The sequence below is a fragment of the Crocodylus porosus genome, unplaced genomic scaffold (assembly GCF_001723895.1).
Source record: "Crocodylus porosus isolate Cpor-Errol unplaced genomic scaffold, CroPor_comp1, whole genome shotgun sequence".
NCBI classification, from domain to species: Eukaryota; Metazoa; Chordata; order Crocodylia; family Crocodylidae; genus Crocodylus; species Crocodylus porosus.
Genome location: NW_017728950.1, coordinates 66,841,553 through 66,860,988, shown reverse-complemented (window position 1 = coordinate 66,860,988; position 19,436 = coordinate 66,841,553). Strand labels below are relative to the sequence as shown.

Here is a 19,436-nt window from a genome sequence, read left to right as displayed (position 1 = left end):
GAGCGAACTGCATGTGGCACATGGGCCCAATCCAAGACCCACAGGCAGTGCTGCAGACTAGCAGACAGGGCTCCAAGGGCTGGATCCAGCTCACAGGCCGGATCTTTGACACACCTGCTTTATCCAAATGCTTTCCTATTCACACAAAGCCCACTTAGTTTTGTTTTGTGCCAGGAACAGGGAATCATCTCATTCCCCATGTTTTGTAGTAACTAAAAAGTAAGATTATCCCCATGCTGTTTTCCCATGTACACCACAACAAGGCAAATTTTATGAGTGACTTGCTTTCACCTTGGGTTTAGGCACTCCAAAACTACTCAATTAGCTAAAGCTTACATGTCAGAGGAAGGAAAGAACAAAACTGCAGGAATTAATTCAAGGTGAAATCTCAACCACACAGCCTTTCCAAAAATGTAGGCTCCTTGCCATTCCAGATAGGCTTATATCCTACTGTCCTGCTTTTCAGGAGTAAGCAAGTTTCTTGAATTACCCCAACCAGCAGTGATTTAAAAAACAAAGGTTACTTAGAAACTTAGTAACTTAGTTACTGATGCTGTTGAGGGATTTGATCTTCTAGCCTGAACCAAATTAATGAAGCCATTGTGACACTCAATTTAAAAATGGAAGAGGCAGCTATCTGGTCTTTACATTTAATGTTGGCCTGGACTGACAGGATATGTCTACAGTGCAAAGAAAAAACAGGGTCTACTCTTAACATGGTTTGGCAAACTTGGTTTAATAGCGCAGGAAAACAAAGTGAACTTTTCAAATGGCTAAGCTAAATCAGTACTAGAGCTATTAATCTCTCTCTCTAGTCTCATAGGCCTTAGGGGCCTATAACCACTTTAATTAAGCCTTCCAGCTCCTATTTGTGCAACCTCCTTCCAACTTACTGCATCTTCACCTTCTAGGTCAGTTTTTGTATTATCATCCCATTGTTGGCTTGAACTACCTCAGGGTCTGATACCCTCCACTCAGCTTCCAAAATTTGCCTCACACGACTTCTTCTCTCAAAACCTCTTGAAATATGCCCTACCAATTTTGTTCTCTATGTTCTTATCTTGCTCAAAACATCAGGTCTTATGTAAAGATACACACGCTCTTGATTATATCTTTTCTTCCATACTCCATTTTTTCTTACTGTACCAGCTATTTTCCTTAGCCCTTTGTGTTCAACATTGCAGCCTTTTTCCATGTGCCTTTGTCAGTATCCAGGATTGACATCCATATAAAAGGACAACTTGAACAACTGTACTATAAAACTAGATTTTAAACTTTCTTGATATTTTTCTTGATACCATTATTGTATCTAGGTTTAAAAGGCATTATGTTAGTACTGAAGAAATTAAGGTATTTGATTATGTTAAGTGGGTCCATGTACATGAGGCGCTAACCATGTAGTCGCTTAATAATACTGCACAGTAGCATGCCAGGCAGAACCCATTCTAATATGCTCCTGTGACATTAACATCTGAAAAGAAACCATGTGCCAGCACTACTACACAGTAGCACAAGTTACTCTGCATTGATTTCAATGCGCCATAACTACGGTGCATTAATGAATGTGTAGATAAACCCAGTGATTATAATTTTTTCTACTTTTTCCACACTGTCATTCCCTATCTTTTATCTTCCTGTGATCTTGAGATTTTTTTCTTTCTGGATGTGATCATGTATTTAGTCTTGCCTATGCTGATAGCAAGCTCAGCTACATTGGTTTTTGACTCCATGATCTCTGTATTCTTTTTTTCTATTTCCTCTTCTTCTAGGCATATATTGTCTAAATATAAAAGTGTGTGGTACAGTTCTTTCAGCTACAAACCTTTTCCTTCTTTTTTTTAACAGCTCTTATGACCTTCTCAAGCATCAAGTTGAAAAGCATTGGTAACAGTGTGTCCCCTTGTTTGAGCCCACTACTGATGTCCATCGGGCCTGATACCATACTCTCAGGGCACAGACAGAAGTGATAATTTTTGCCCAATTTGGCCACCGAAAGTAGTCTACAGCTATGACCAAACACAAGTACATAGCTGCAGACTGCTTAAAAATAGCTGATCAGGCAAAAAATCTGAATCCGCATTGCACATGGGTTCAGATGAAGACATTTCAAAACACAGTGTCTTCTGTAACTTGTATCTGTGCTGCCCCCCAGTCTGTCCCTGTTTTTAGAATGGGAGGAGGGGATAAGGGATAGGAGGGAGTTTGGTCTGGGGTTATTTCAGGCCCTGCTGGAGGGTGGGCCAGGTGTACGGGACCCTCCTCAAGGTCAGGGGGCTCCAATTCACCCACCCCACCCTCTAGCTCTGATTATGAAACCCCTAGAACGAGCTCCCTCTGCTCCCTTTCCTCCTCCCATTCTGAAAACAGAGACAGGCTGGGAGGAAGATGGGGCTGCTGCTAGGGGAAACTGGCTGCAGGCTGGGAGCTAGCAGTTAGATTTCCCTCCCCCCTGGAACCAACAGTGAACTTCTGTTTGGTCTCAGGGCTCATTGTAACTCAGACACTTCCTTAAAAGTATTCTAAGTTACAGCAAGGAGCTGCACTTCTGTCTGCACCCTCAATTCTCTCACAACTTTTTGATCCTTCAATGCACATCTTAGTAAGGTGTACTGATTTCTGGGAATTCTAAACCCTATTTATGATTGACCATAGTGACTCCTTTCTAAAGCTATCAAAAGCTCTGAGAAAGTCTGTATAAAATTGATATACATCTTTTACAATTTCCCATTTCTTTTCCAGCAATAATCTCATTGAAAATATCTGATCACACACTGATCTTTCTTGAATCCACACTTTCTTTTGCATATGAGAGCAATAAGTTTAGCAGCAACTGAGAGAGAACTTTGTACACTGTGCCCAGTTAGGAGATACCCCAATAGTTATACTGTCTTTGGTTACTCTTCTTATAAATTAGGCATATTATTCCCTGCTTTCATTGTTTAAGTATTCTTTCTTCTTTCCAGATCTTTTTAATCATCTTGGAAAGATAGTGCTCTAATACTCTAAATCCAAATTTCAGGCATTCAGCTGGAAGACTGTCTATCCCTGGTGCCTGATTTCTGTGTTTATCACCTCCAATGAAGAGTCTAATATTTGGAGTTCAGCAATTTGATATTCAATAACTCTTCCCTAACTTTCATACTCTACATTTGGAAATTCTTCATAATATTCTTTCCAAATCTTCAGGATTTCTTGTCTAGCTGTTATCAGATTCCCATTTCTGTCATACACCCCTATCAACTTCAGCTGATAGCTTCTCCCTCAAGCTATTCATACCCAGGTCTATTTTAATCTGAGTAAGCTAACTCAGGTTGAAAAACCAAATTAAAAACACAACTTTTACTGTAACATCACCATATCATTAGTTGATACTGTGTTCCTTCACTCACTCTCTTTTCAGGCCAGAACTTCAGTCTCAATAGGAACAAATATGTCATTACCAAGTCAGCATCTACTGACATTCAGAACAGTGACATTCTGGACATCAACTTAAAATCTACCAAAAATTCAATTTTGACAATTTTGAGAGTATGCTAATGAGCCAAAATGCCAAATAGATACAAATAATGTAAAAAATGAGGTCTTGCTTTCATTGCTAAAAAAGGAGCCCTTCTTAATTCTTGATAAAAATCACATTGAATACAAAGCACTCTAATTTTACAGTGAGGTAAACCTGCTAAGGTGAGCCCTATATCCTCCTGGACCTGACCTCACCTAGGAAACCCTGCTGTTCAGAATCCTTTATTTTTCATCTTAAGACAGAAATTAGGGATGATCACATTCTAAGGAAAGCTAGAAATTTTGTCAGCACATCCTGAAAGAAGCTTGGTACTTAAGATAATATGGATCATCTAAACAGTAATTCAAAAGGTGCAATTCCCTTCTGAACTACCTGTGTATGATTAACCCTGCTGCAGTCAGAACATCACTATTTCTATTTGAATAAATCAGCTAATACTTCATCATTTTTACCCTTATAACATAGCAAGGTCATTATCGCTGAAATTCCTTCTCTTCTTTCCTTAACATACAAGTGTGAATGCATGTGCGTGCAAGCATGAACACACATGTACCAGTGTGTTGATGTATGCCACTGCTGACTTCCTTTGCAGTCTTTGGCAATTCTCCACTGTATTTCAACTGTTTATAAGGTGAAATTTTGCCTGGGCACTTGCATTAAACTGGAAATGTACAGTTTTGTTTTTCAATCAATTGATGTCCAAAATGAATAACTGATCCATTAACTTAAAATAGCTCTGCATTGTGTTCTTTCAGATAAGAATGTTATTACTATTGCTTACATCCTGCTGCATTTTGCTTTAAAAAATCCTGAACATGTTAGGGGCTTGGACATAAAATCCAAAGTAAACTCCAGCCTTTTAACTTTTTATGTGCCTTGGTTAGCAAGACAAAATGAATAACAACTCAAACACAACTTGGCTGAGACTTGCAAAGTCACTTTTCTACATTTTTACATCAAAGTTTCTCCAATCTTTTCCTTTTATAGGCCATATTCCAAACTATGTATCACAATAAAAAACTAACATATTTTTATATCCGTAGATATGATGATAGTCCACTGGGCTATGCAGTAAATTAAATACAGTATTAGTTAACTATTTGATAAAGTTCAGGGGACAGAGGACAAAACTTCATCAATCAAAAGGAATGTACAGTTAGTCATCGAAACAAACAAACTTCAACTTAGTGAGTCTCTGATATTTCAATGCAACCATAGTAACCATATTCAACATTTGAAATTGCATGATGAAGAGAAAAGCTTAGAAATATTTAGCAACATGTAATGCTTTTTTGTTTCATCAAATGAAAATGTTTTGACACTTAGTAATGAGGTTTATTTCCCAGCAGTACTGCTAAGACTTAAGCGAACAGCTTTGCAAGAATGGAAAATGCGTCAATGATAGAGTTAGGTTAGAGTTCATAGGGAATACTGTGAATGTATAAAACAAATATAACTAAAATTATACGTAAAAAATATATCAGTAGTTTCACTTTAATACAAGCTTAATCAAACTAAGAATTATTCATTAAAACCACCCTACTAAACAGGATGAACAATCCTTCCAAAGAGGATTGTAGCAGCTTTGGAGGATTACATATTTATTTAAATCCTGTGGATTTCAGTCTGAAGATGCTTTCTTATTAAAGGGATTTGGGAGGAGGAAAAGGTTTGCTCATTGTTTTAAGTAAAACTACTTACGGATTTGAATGGACCACAGTTAATTGCACTGCTATTTCTCTTAGGCCGTTTTAAAGAAAGTAATATTTACATTAGGCCTGAGAGACTTATCCAGGCAGACATTCCAATAAAGTCAACTAGAGGTTGCCTGGATAAGAACTAAAGGAAAGGTAAGGGCTATGTTTGGATCTTAACAGAGATAATTCAATGACAAAAACAGCACAAGGAGACTTTTGCGCTGCAGGCTAACCAAGAGCTAAGAAAAACGGAAATCCTTTTAGTATTCCAGAGAAAGAAAGGGGGAAGTAACACTAGATTGGATGGGCTTGCAGCCTAACCTCTTTCTACACTAGGACATATGTTTAGTGAAAGAAGTATAAGAGCTAACAAAGTCTCTTGAAGCACCTGTGGCAGAATGCCTGTATCTCCTTAACAGCACTGTGATGCCACTTTTCCTCTGTGCAGGCTCTGCATGTAAGGTCCAACTACAAATAAATGAAAATGTCAAAACAGGCTCTCAACATTGTCAAGGAGTAATAAATAAACACTAAAAACTTCAAAATTTGGGCATTTAAACAGCTAGAAGTACAAAGCCAGAAGATTTCATTGGGAATATTTAGAATATTTGTAAATATTCAAATATTCTAAATTAGTCTGCACACCACACTTGAATTCTTCCTTTAGAAGTCCATAAAGAATATTGCATTTCTACTCAAGGAATGATAAAGAGGTTTGGACTGCATTACTAATGTGTCCAAGTGACACATCTCAAGGGACACAGATGCATAGATATGAAGAATATGAAGATAAGTCTCTGTACTTCAACAGATGTCTTACTATTGTCAAAAAGACATACAACTTAGTATTGACAACTCATTTTCAGATGCATCAAGTAAATTTAGCTAGTTAATGGTACATTATCATGAAATGAAGTGGTAATTCGTTGTCAATAAATAAATTATTAGGTAGAAAGCAAATACCTTTTATATGTCAGCAGGTACAAACAATCATAATTTTTGTTCCATAACCTTTTGCCCTTTTTTGTATCCTACTAGATAGTATTTTAAAATATATAGCTGACATACTGCGTTACTTAAAATAATCTTCACTGCCATTTGCCATATATATCCTACAGCACGGCCATACCCCATATTTCATGGTTACTCTAAACCTTAAGCATTACTTTTGTTTAAATTTGCAATTTCACCCTTATACTATTACACTATTGAAAATGAACATGGCTTTACAAGGTTTTGCCCCTGTTCAGTCATTTCAGTCATGAAAACAGTCTAAAAGCCTGCAACAAAATAAGTTTTATGTTTTAATAAATTACGATGCGCAAAGATTTGTGCAAAAGAGAGCAGGCATGAATTTTATTTTAAAATGTATCATGAAATGTTTAATAATGACCAGGAGCCCTACCTATGCTGAAAACCATTACTAGTAGTCCTAGGCATTCAAACCTCTTATTTATACCTTTTGTAGGTGACGCAAATGAAAGAATCAAGCCCAGTGGGACTGCCTGCATGAATAAGGATTTACAGCAGAGCACACCATGTTAGATACTTTGCTGTTTCTTTTATTTTCACTTCAGTATAAAACTCACAATTGCATTTATATCAAAAGCGCTTATAACATTCAAAGTGGGTGACACAGCAACCTACAGTAATCATGCTGTTGCCAGTTAACAATCAATATTGCCAGCAATAAACCTTTTCACACTACACTTTACCTTATAATGACCAGTCACAGCTGAGTTCAGATTTGTAATTACAATGTTTTCATTTTACTGACGTCTATATTCAACTCGATTAAGTAATCTTCTCCTGCATCACCAATATATTTTTCTGAAGAATAATAAAGCCTTGACTCATGAGAACTGCCATGGATGAAATTAATTCATTTGCATGATGTGTGGAGGTAGTAAGTACTCATCACAGTTTCGGTGAAACTGTAACATGCCTCCTTGACTTTGAACTGTATCAAAATCTAATAATCTACCACTTTGTACAACAGGTGTAACTGACTGGATAAAGGTCAAACTTCCTCAGATCTATAAATTATTCTCTGACAATTATTTTACTCGCATATCTTGTTTGACCAATACTAGATCCATGCAAAGGTACTCCTCCTGCCTAAAAGTTGTGACCTGCTCCTGTAACCCATATTTATAAAAGCAATCCTCACTCATGCAAACAGTATCATTGATTTTGACAGAAACATTCATGAAAGAAATACTCAAATGAGAACCATTTTCAGATCATGGTCCTATAGAAAGCTAGTCCAGTTCAGTAATTCTTAGTAAAGAAACACTTTTATCTGGCAAGATCTAAAGACAAGCTTCAAGAAAAATAAGCAAATCCTAATGCATCCAAAACTAATGAGAAAGGAAATACTAGAAACCTCCTACCAGTTCAACAATATATATGGACTATGTCAAATCAGAGGACTAAGCATATTCAGGTAAAAATGTACCATCTATTTAATCACAAAAGGAGAAAAAAAATACATCCTCCCTTATTCAGGAAAGTAGGATCCCATACTCCCACTGATTTCAGTAGTGCTAGACAGGGTACTGGGACCAATCCAACTTTAAATGATCAGTGGGAGTCTTTAAGGGTGCTGACAGGAGTGACAGTTTGGCACACGATTGGACCCCTGAAGTGCTCTACAGCTGTCCCCTGAAAGAAGAGCACAGCTGCAGCATACTTTAAAAAGGCCCGATTGCATGACACACTGAACCCTCCTTACATGAGGGCTCAGATCAGTGGCAATGTGTAGGGAGTGCACAGGGGTGGACGTGCACCCCCTGAGAGCGCTGGTGCAGCCCCTTGCCACTTAGGCTATGGGCAGGGAGGGGGGCCAGGCAGAAGCACCGGGGCCTCCCCTGCAAGTGTCATCCGTGGAGTGGAGCATTGTTGCACTCCCAGAAGCGGCTGCAGCCACTTCCAGAGGGGACTTCAGCGATTGGCCACAAGGGGACCCCCCCAGTCAGTGAGATGGGCCGCGGCAGGTCCTCCCCCCAGTCACTGACTGGTCACTGGTGGGGCATGTGCCTTAACTGGATTAGGCCCATCTACTGCTAAGGGATTGGACTACAATTGGGAGGGGAGGCACATATATCTTGTGTTTTTTACAGTGATATTTTTTGAAGTACTGTAGGTTGTTATGTCAATACACAACGGAAGCATAACCCAGTAAAATTAATAATTTGATCTGCTTTTTTATTTTAGGAAGCTACCTGCTATTCCTGATTAAACTAAACAGCTAAAACTGCAGGCCATCATCAGATTTTTAAGACAAGATCTTAAGAACAAACATTGCTGCACAAAGGTAGCAGTCTTTTTTATTACAATTTAAATGAGAATGTGCAAATGTAACAATGGGTTTAACTAATTTCCAGCAACTCGTCTAATTTTTTAACATATTTGACTGAGATTATTCACTGCTGGCAAATAAAAAAAATTCTGTCTTTTATTTTTTTTTTAAGTGTAAATCCCAAGGTTGCTTTTACTTAACGAAAAATTAAACAAAATGAAGAACCGCATGACAACAAAAGCATTTTTATCTACTAAAGTATAAACTATATAATCCTGATGATGATAAAATCAAGTTTTACAAATTATTTATAAAATGTACCATAATTGATGTAGACTTTATATGCTTCTCATTTTGAGAAGGAGAGAAGGTGAACAGTGTAGGTAATAATGGAATTCTTGTTTTGATACACATTTGTTCCAATACAGTACATAACTGAACGTAGCATTAATGAAAAAATAAATGAAAAAGCTTATGAGTAGTAAGAACCTATCACAGCATGATATGCCTATGCTTCTTATAATCTAATAATTAAAAGGTCTAATCATGCAGATGCATATATACCTAAGTAACTTTGGGTTCATGAGTAGTTTTTTTCATGAGCATAAATTCATTTACATGTAGATGTTGGCAGGATCAAAGCAGTTGCCAGTATTTACAAATGGAAATCCAACACTATTTAGGTATTATGTTCTGATACAGCAGCAGAGGGTAAATTTTGGTTAATAGTATTCTTATATCTCGGCTTTTATCAGCACAACTACAGATCAGCTTGTTTAGTAACTATATATGCTTCTCAGTTTCCCATTTTACTAATGTCAAATGGTTAATCCTGACAAATATGAAGACTACAGCACATTGGAGAAATCCCTACTCAAGCTCAGGGTACTACCATGTTATAATCTGACTACATCCTGCTTACTACCAAACAACTCTGAGGTAAACAGACTATTCCAACTCTTCTCTGAACCTAGTCTTCACATAAAACAAACTGTTCCAAACAGGGGACTTGACCACACCTTCAGCTCTCCTATGAAATATGAACTTTCATTTCTACCCAAGAGAACTTTTACCATCTTTTCTCCTACACCTGAAGAAGGGTGATTGTGCCCAAAAGCTTGCAATTAAAGATTTTTTTTTGCAAATATCTAGTTGGTCTAATAAAAGATATGACCTCTACCATGAATTCTGCTTCCTAGATGGCTAGCAGGTGTTGGTTGGAGCTGTGTTTGCCTAAGGACATAGGCAGACAAGAATATTTGGGTAAATATGATCCTTTTCATTAGACCAACTGAATAGTTGGAAAAAATGTTTTTGCAAGCCTTCTTCAGCCATAAGGAAAGTCTGCTGGTCTTCTCTCTAGGGTCCAAACAGAAGCGTAAGCCAGTCTGCAAAATGTAGGTCTGTGAAAATGCAAATGCATTTTGCAAACTGGCTTACACTTCTATTCAGACCCTAGAGAGAAGACCAGCAGGCTCCCCCTATGACTGAAGAAGGGTGCTTATGCCTGAAAATTTGCAAAGAACCATTTTTCCAGCTATTCAGCTGATCTAATAAAAGATGCCCTGTTTACCCAAATGACCTTGTCTACCTAGGTGGCTTGCAGGAATTCTTCCAATTGTCTCAGGTCTTATAACATGGGTAAAGCAACTCTAGTACATCCAAGGTTCTGTGCCTAGGTGGCCAACAGAAATTCTTCCTAATGCCACAGGTCTCATAATATGAGTAAACCAACTTCAATACATCCATGATTCTGCTTTGTAAGCTAACCTTCACTGTTGTCAGAAATCTCTTCTACATTTGGCCACCCAAGCAGACCTGTTGCTTTCAGTGCCTGCAGTAGTTAATCTTGCTGGGCCTGTTGTTCTCTCTGGGCTAAATGCTGATTCAGTCACAGAAGAAATCAGCCTTGTTAAAGTCCTTTAGTAAACACTACCTTTGCTTATCCTGAAAATGTCTTATGATTGCGTGTTACAAACTGGCATGTATCTGAGCAAGTGCTACTCTAGACAAGAAATCTGTCTCATATTTTGCTCCCTTTTTATAATATAACTTCAGATTATATTTCTTCAAATGTGTTAGCATCTGGCTCACTGAAGACAGTAAGAGTAGTAGGAAAGGTTTTCTGTATGCACACGGTCTAAATCAGAACACTGTCCACATTTTTACTATGCAGTAAACTCCCCATGAAAATACAACAAGAAAACATTCCTTCATACCATCTGCATACTCTTGATGTTTAAGTGTAAGCAAGCTTGATAGAAAAGCTGTTTTTCCTATAGCAAGTTGCACCTAGTTCTGTCTCATTTGCATTGCAGTGAATTGAAACATCCTCATTCACATCATTATGTCCTTAAGTACAGTACTTGGTATCTGGTGACAGCTTTTTTTGCTAATTCAATTGATCTGTCATGTTGCAAATACCATTTTCCAGACAGGACCTTTTTCTGTAATTCATCAGAAAGACTTGCAGATATCACACTGGTGGGGTAGAAATTTTGCAAGTTAATGCTCTTCTGAAATGGTGTTGCACATTTTTTTTGGTTTTAGGCATTTCTACAAGGATTCAAGCTTTCTCTGCATTTGAATGCACAACTGGGTTAGCAGATATCCTAGGTGAGGAAAAGCCAAAGTGTCAATCTCATTTTCATTGTATCAAATCTAAATGTTTTCTTTCTTTCACTCTTTAGCAATGTGATCAATCTGTGGCAGTGGTCAGCAAGTGCTTTTTCATCTCAGCTACATACCATCATGGCCTCTACAACAACTTCTACAACAAACCTTTCCGGCAAGGATTCGTGCCATCTTGACTGATATTCTGTACTGACTGCAATTCCAAAGATCTTTTCATACTGTTAACGTCACTCATAGGATTCAGGATGTAGCCAGAGTTGTTGTTTTCTCTCTTCAGCTCCACAAGCCAGAAGCCACCTTTGGCAACCAGGACTAAAAATCCTGCTGCTCAACCATTTTTTTTCTATAGTTGCTGGAGGATAGATACCATTAGCACCAGTGTACTTTAATGAGGCCTACAGGCCTGATATGAATCTACAGCTAACATGCCCAACTTTCTAATTAGAAAAGGACCTAGATACATTTTTTAAAAAAGATTAAATAATGTGCTTTCCTGCAAAAAAGGTAACTACACCAGGAGATCCCTACCTGTCTAGTGTTCCTTTGATACCTATATCTGTTTTTGACCTAGTACTTTATTATCTTAATCTGGCATTCACTTGCCTAGCAGGTCCCAAAGTCCATGAACTACATCATCATTGTTGTACATTATTTTATGTCAAAGGTATCACATCTCTGGATACAATATCCATTTTCTCAATTCAACCTGAGCTCCCTTAGCAAGGTTTTCTTCCACCTTCACTATAATCAGGCCCATTTCCTCACAGGTTTCAGCTTTAGTAGAGTGGGTCCTGCATCTCTTTCACTACTTGAAAGTTAAGATTACAGTTAATTGTTATTCTTAGAAGTGTAGTTCAGTAAGGGCTTTTTATAGGCATCATCATACAATATGTAGTTTAACTCCAAAAAGTTGTAAAACCAGATTCCTGCCTTGTCTAATTTCACAACAGTCTCTATAGATTAAGAATTTGCTTTTGGGACCACAATCCATATGGCACCTAGCTCCTTACAAGTGCTCACATTCCTACTTTGTGACCTACAGGTCCTGAATGATTTTAAGTGTTTCTCCATAGCATAAAGTAAGGCTCCACAGGGCATACTCCTCTAAACTCAGTTAAACAGGACAACTCCAGAGCATCTAGGATAGCGACAGAAATTACCTGGTATAAGTGTTTGCAGGCTACATTTTCAGAATCAGAAGTGAATGTTTACTTGATTATTGGTTCAACCTATGCAGTTTAGACAAATCAGTGAAGACTGACTGAATTAATCCAGCCTTGGGCTTGTGGACTAGTGTCTGTACTTAGCCCTAAGGTCTATCATCCTGCTTTTTTGCATCTGTCCATGTGACATATTAGTAAGTACAGCAACAGGTTTTTTCCCTGGTAACTCACAGGGGATAGGACTGAAAAGTTGCTACCAGCCATTTTTCACATTCCTTCTAATCCAGGGATGGGCAATGAGTTGTACTCATGAACCACATAGACAGTTTTAAGGAGCTGTCACGGGCTGGTCAGCACTTCCTCTGCCCCCTGCAGCAGCCTGGATCTCGCATGCCCTGTGGCTCTTCCTCGCCACCAGTACTAGCACCCAGCAGCAACTGAGCATACAACCTGCCCCCCCACTCCCTGGCCTGCCCAGCACCTGCTTCGGACCGGCCAGCCCATGATGAGCTGTAGTGGTGGCCAGGTAGAAGCTGTTGCTGGGCATCAGGGAAAATCAGCTGTCTCCCTCTCACCACTGCCAGGCCCTTTTTGCTGCAGCCACCCAGAGCCCATGCCAAGACTGCCCTGGGGTTCCTCTTCACTGCCACTGCTGCACCGCTGGATGCTCCAGAGGTGGCACTGGTGGCGAGGAGCCACAGGGCATCCCAAGCACGGACTCTTGGTGGCCTAGCAGCAGCCATGGGAAGTTAGCCACTTTTCACCTATGCCCAGCAGCAACTTCTGCCCAGTTGCCACCACAACTCTACACAACACTTGTCACCCACTGTTAAGACCCACATGACAAATAACATTATGCAACTGGCAGTGTTCACTGGTAGCTCCTCATCTAAGAACTTAATGCACTATTTTGTAAAACTGAGCATCCTTACTCAGATGACAGAAGAGTGAGTACAGACCAGAAGAGCACAAAACTTCACTGTGAGCACTTGTAAGGAGCTAGGTGCCATATGGATTGTGGTCCCAAAAGCAAATTATTAATCTATAGAGACTGTCGTGAAATTAGACAAGGCAGGAAACTGTAATTACAATTCTGGGAAGTAAGATGACACAGCAGTACACTATAATTTTCATGACTGTATTGAAAGAACACTTCCTTCTCCTTTCACGAATAGTAAGAAACCTTTACTATAGCAGTACATTTATAATCTTGTTGTCAGTTAGATAAAATGCAAGACATGCTATATATGCTTTTAATAAACACTTCAACAACTTCCATCCAGACAGGCAACTTTTGATGAATCTTTTCCAGAATTTAGCAATAGATCCTCAGCCCTGTACAAGAGGAGAATGGAAGGCAAGAGCAAAGTAAGTCACCCTGGGGCCTTTGAGGATTAGTTCACTTAGTGTATAATTTCAAGTAATCTTCAGGCTGTTTTACATTATAGCAACTTGTAACAGGCCTCCCAGGGGCCATTACTGCAGAAAAGCACCATGGCAGTGCTGTTTGTCTTGGCACACCCCCACACCATGGAACAACTGGAAGGGAATGGCATGGAGCAAGTTTTATGCCAGACAGGAATTACCCTACAACAAAGGGAGCACAAGACTGCCCATTCAGAGTAGGCCAGAATCCATTTCCTCATTCCCACATTTATCACCCTGAAATACCAAAAAAAATTAACACTAAAGAAATTAAGTTATCATTTCAAGTTATCATTTCAAGTATTTCTCCCATGTAAAAGCCCACTCTAACAAATACATTGTTGGGACTTCTTCTCTTGTTTATGCTAGTTTTCCACTACAGCTTCTGCACTGGCTTTAATGGAGTTGTTATTCATTTATATTGGGCCCACTGTCAATACTTATGCACAGTAGCCTTGATTCAATTCCAGCTAAAGTTAGTGGAAACATTTCCATTGATTAAATGTAAGCTACATCAGGTTCTACAGTGCAAATGAATGTGATCCAAATCTACAACACTATCAACAGAAGGTTCCTCATTACACATCAAAAAAGGTATGGAACAAATATTTGTGGATAAGCATAATCACGGCTTGAAAAATCAGCCTGCCCACTCGTGTCCATCAGTACAGTGACCTACATCATCAATTCCCGCAGAATTTCTGCTTTCATTGTAATAACAAAAATGTCTAACCATTATATTTGAGAAGAGAGTCTTCCCAGCAAGGACTGAACGTGAACTGATACAATATCATCTTCCTGGCTCTACAAACAAACAGCTCATGTGAGCAGTGCCAGATTTAGGCATAAACTAAATAAGCTTCAGTTTAGGGCCTTGCATTATGAGGGGCCTCTAAACCAACCCCCAGACCAAGGAGGGTCAGCTACCAGACAGGAAGTAGGGAGAAGTGATAGAAAAATCTTTGCTTGGGTGTTCTGGCACCTACTAGCCAGAGACTAAGACACGAGATTCATGAGCAACAGCCTAATACAAACCTTTGCAACCTCTCCCTGACCAGTAGCTACAAGTGATAAGTTGCCTCGACTTCACCAGCATGGCAAAGCATGTTGCTTCTAGACCTCATTCATGGACCTTCAACTCTTTTTACCTCTGACAAGATAGCAGAGTCATATGGTTAGGAGGTAGTTGATCATTTGCTTACAGTTCTGAACATGGCTATGACACCAGCTAGACTGTAAAGACAAACTGATATTCCAAGAAGCATTTTTTAAACTATTCATTAGGACCCCTTCCCCTTCCTCCCCAAAATATCCAACAATAACAAAAACCAACATAAAAAACTTCCAAGGGCTAAATTACATGTATGACCAGAAAGCCATCAAACCACAAAAGTGTAAAGCATGTTTTCCAGTTCTTCCTAGTATGTTGTTTGTAGTTCAGTTTACAGTTTCCAACCCACTATCCTTACACCACTTGTCAACTCTTTTCTAAACTCTTTAACCACTTCTCTGCAAATGAAACCCATACCTTGTGCCTTTTTGAATTCTTTTATCCCTAAATTATTTTTCTGCCTGGCTAAATCTGATCATCATCTTATTGCACATTGCATCATTCCTTCTTTCATCTCTGCTCAGTCAAAATGGATAAACCAGCTGATGGTAACAGCATCTTCAAACAAAACACTCCCTCTCCACTCATATAAACTTATCAATATTGTCAGGATCTCCCTAGTTTGCAGTCTAGGGATTGCAACACTGTCCATATTAGACATCAGTTCTGAATATTATTATTCAGAACAATATAATCTTTTGGAGCAAAACCTGGTCTGAATTAAATCAATTTCAAGACTGCTAAATTGAAAGGAGCCAAAAATTAGCCTCTTGTACATTTTTCCTTGTTTCATTCTTAAATCTCCAATTAACCAAAAGTGCAGTACTATCTCTTTTTGCCTGTGTCACGAGGTAACATTAACCTATATGCTGCCCTGGTTTCTTGTGTATTTCAGATTATTTAGGGATCTGCTTTTTTTAAACATTTGCAGTGAGTAACTTCAAGCCAAAATAAACAGCTCCTACTGACACAATCAGCCTTAATCACCACCTTTTAGCTCACCTAGCAGAGATGTTGTCTGGAAAACCAAAATCTTAACTATCAGGTCTCGGCTGCCATAATGTGCAGAATACAAACTCAGTACGTCCTGTTATTGGCAAAAGACACAGCTAACTGGTTGTCTCTTTCAGTGTCTTAATACTGTCATTGGCTAGGAAATGTAACCCTTTTCCCGCCCTTTTAAACTTTTCTTATCCTGTTCTGTCTTTTCCCTCTATTACAAAAGTGTAAGAGTTCTTTCATCTACTTTCCATTGACTTTCAAAATAAATAGGAGAAACTATTTCCGTGCCCCAGATTTTCTTTCATTGTTTTGTGTTCAATTAACACCCTGATTCTTCAAATTCCTATTATGGGCTCTGTCTTCTCTTGCTTGTTACAGACATATCCTGTTTCCTGGGCATCACAAGTATTCTTTTTTTAATTGGGGTTTTATCTATGCCCTGTAACATCTTCCTGTGTTACCTGTGTGATAACTTACATGCCTTGCATCACATCTAAAATCAGAAATATTTTGTTACATTTTCCTAAGTACCATAGTATACTTATAGTCAATTTTATTATATGCACTCTGGCCCCCTGTGGTTCTGTGTGTTTCATGGGAATGTAGAATTAAGAGTCAAGTATCTGTAGATATAGTGACTTGGTCAACCTCATGAAAATGGTACTGTGTAGAGAAAAAAAGAATAGACTCCTTGCAAATGCTCAGGGACATATTAATGAACATTCTGACACAGAAATGCCATTTGTAGAAGACTTTGCTAGGAGTGATCAGAAACTGGAAAGTGCCAGTCCTCAAAAGGAACCTCAGCATATACCCATGAAAGAAAAGTCTGAGAAATCAAATGCATAAAATGTTTCAGAACATACTACTGTACAGCAGCTCACGGAATACTCTGTGCTCTCTGTTTGGTAAAGCCAATTAGTTATACAAAGTATATACAGTAATCTCCCTGGATGTCTTCAATATATGTGTACTGTCTGCTTTTCATGTATAAAGGTTAGTGGAAAGCAGAAAGGAACTGGGAAGCAATGTTCATGTCCTCATTAATGCTCTCACACATGCACACACCAAATGTCATGGCCTCATAGTCCTCCACTTTATTTGCATTCTCCTTGCATACCTGCATAATACTTAATGTGACTCCTTTCATATGTGCACTCGAAAATAATGCTTGATATCCTTTATACACTCCTCTGATCGTTAGCTCTGTTAATACATTTTCCAGTTGTTTGTTATTTATATGCTCTGTATTTTCTCCTCTCCCTATCTGTATGCTTGATCAGCAATTTATGTATGATTAAAGTGTGAACATGGCACCTTCCTGACATAAGATAATAAATGATCATTGCATTCCTTGTTTAATCCAAAGGGAGGTTTGGGTGTGCAGGCCCTGAATTTTTCTAGCTAGAAAGGCAAATGGACCTAAATAAAGATAATCCTTCCTCACATGTAATAGAGCTACCTACTTCAGCAGCTGAACAGCCTGGTACATCTCAAACTACTCACGCCTTAACAATAACGGCAGAAAAAAAGATGCAGTATAAGGGTCATAGAAGAAACCCAATAGTGCAGGAAACTTGACTTTCAGATTCATTCATTTCATATAAATGGCAATTTGGAGCCAAATCTCCTAAAGCCTGGGTAAAATTTGCACATATAACATTGCTCCTGCAGTTTTGGCCCTTAAACAAGAATACCCTTACCTTCAAATATGTGATCATTAGTTCAAAAAGGAACTCTACCTTATTAAAGATTTACTTGCGTCTTGCATTTCATATAATGCCAATATCATGTTCCAGCTTTTCTGATGTAAATTATGTATGCAAATAATTGTGTACTACCATCAGATGAAGACGTACAATAAAGAACATCCCTCTCCATGAGGTACAGTTGAGAGGTTTGTTTGAAACTTTCAATCCCATGATACAGTATGTGTGAACTAACTTTATGACAAACAACAACTGGATGAGTGTTACTTTCCTTTGATCTGATGGCCATAAAAGAGCTGTGGGTAAATACAGCTGTATTTTTTTGAATTTCTTGCATCTGATGTATACATAAACGCTATGTATACTAAACATTTTAATGCACATGATTAAAAAGTGCTGCCCATTTTGCATTCACAAAAAAGCACACTAAGAGTATCGGGTTTTCTTTGGCATTTAGGTTGCAAGGCTTTACACATAAGTCTCACACTTTATCAGGCTAAATGCCAGGAAATGTGTGATATAACACAGCTGGGCATATGGCAGAAAAAGGGACCTTGTGACAATATTTTCTCACTACAGTAATGGTGCCTAAGCACAGCAGCAGGGTATGTTCTAAGTGTGACTGGAACCAGGGAGAACCAAATGCTTCCTCAGTTGCCCATCTGGATCACAGTATTTTCCCACTGAGTGTCTTGCAATCTCTAGCCAGGTGTTTTCTAACCAAACATCTGTGAATCCACCAAGGTCCAGGTGTTTCCTAGCTGATTAGGCATAGATCAAGGAAGAGTCTGTTCAATCTGCTTGAATTCAAGAAGTGCCTCTCCCACCATTTATATCTTTATTCTAACCTTTTCGGACAAGTAATCTGACCGTAGGTTGCAAAGCTGTACCATTTAGGTTATTGTCCTGGATGTGCCCTGCCTTTTAAAATCTAGATCTGAGCACATGGGGGTTCTGCTAGGGGAATCTCAACACAGGCTGCCCATCAGCCCCCGAATGCCCTTTATGCAGTTCCTCTGTTAAGCCTCAGTTTTTCTTCCTTTCCCTGGCTTAGTGCTTCCTGCATGCTCCCATCTGCAAGCTGCAAACCGCACCGGCACCAAAGCAGCCAGGCAGGACCCTGGGGCCACCAAAGGGCGACCCCGGTCACCTCTCCCTTGCTGCTAACCCGGCCCTAAATGGGGGCTGGAAATGTTTCTATCCCAGCACCGGCCAGGTTTGGCGGGACCCGGAGGATCTGATTGTCAAGACACCGAGCTCAAAGTTCACCGTGGGGAAGTGCACAAATGCTCCGATAAGTTTGGAGGTGGGGAAAGCTGTGGGAGGGGTAGATGCTCTGATTAGCGCGGACACAGCACATACTCCTCCCCCCTCCCCTAAGCCCACTCCACCTCCACCGATTCATAAACCACAGCCATCGGGGCACCGGGGGGGCTACAGAGACTCTCTGGACCGGTGCAAAACTGCCCCCCTCAATTCCATTTGGGAGGGGGGGGGGGCAGCAGAAGGAAAGAGGCAGGTTTCCCGCGGCGAGCCCGAGATTCACCTGGCTTGGTCGCTGTGCCCTGGCTTCCCCCAGGCACCCGCATGCCCTGATCGCGAACAAACAGCAGCGCCGGGGGCGCTCCAAGAACAATCGACCTTTGCTCCGCGCCCTCGCCCCCTCTGTGACGTCACAATGCCCGGGGCGCCCCGAGGTGCTCCCCCCCGTAGGAAGTTTCAAAGGTCTCCTCCGCCGCTCGCTTTCCCCCGGACAGGCTCCCCCCCCACGAGACGTGCCAGCCGCTCCGCAGCGGGAACAAAACTCCCCTCCCCAAACCTGCCGGGCAAACTTCTTCCTTTCACTGCTCTGCTTCAGTCCACCCCCCCCCCCC

At 39.8% G+C, this 19,436-nt stretch overlaps 1 protein-coding gene across 6 annotated transcripts in view; it reads right to left on the bottom strand.

The window, feature by feature from the left end:
* The window catches only part of PCSK5 (proprotein convertase subtilisin/kexin type 5), a 378,572-nt gene that overhangs the window by 358,183 nt on the left and 953 nt on the right, over positions 1–19,436 (bottom strand). The gene's annotated exons all lie outside the window — the stretch shown is intronic.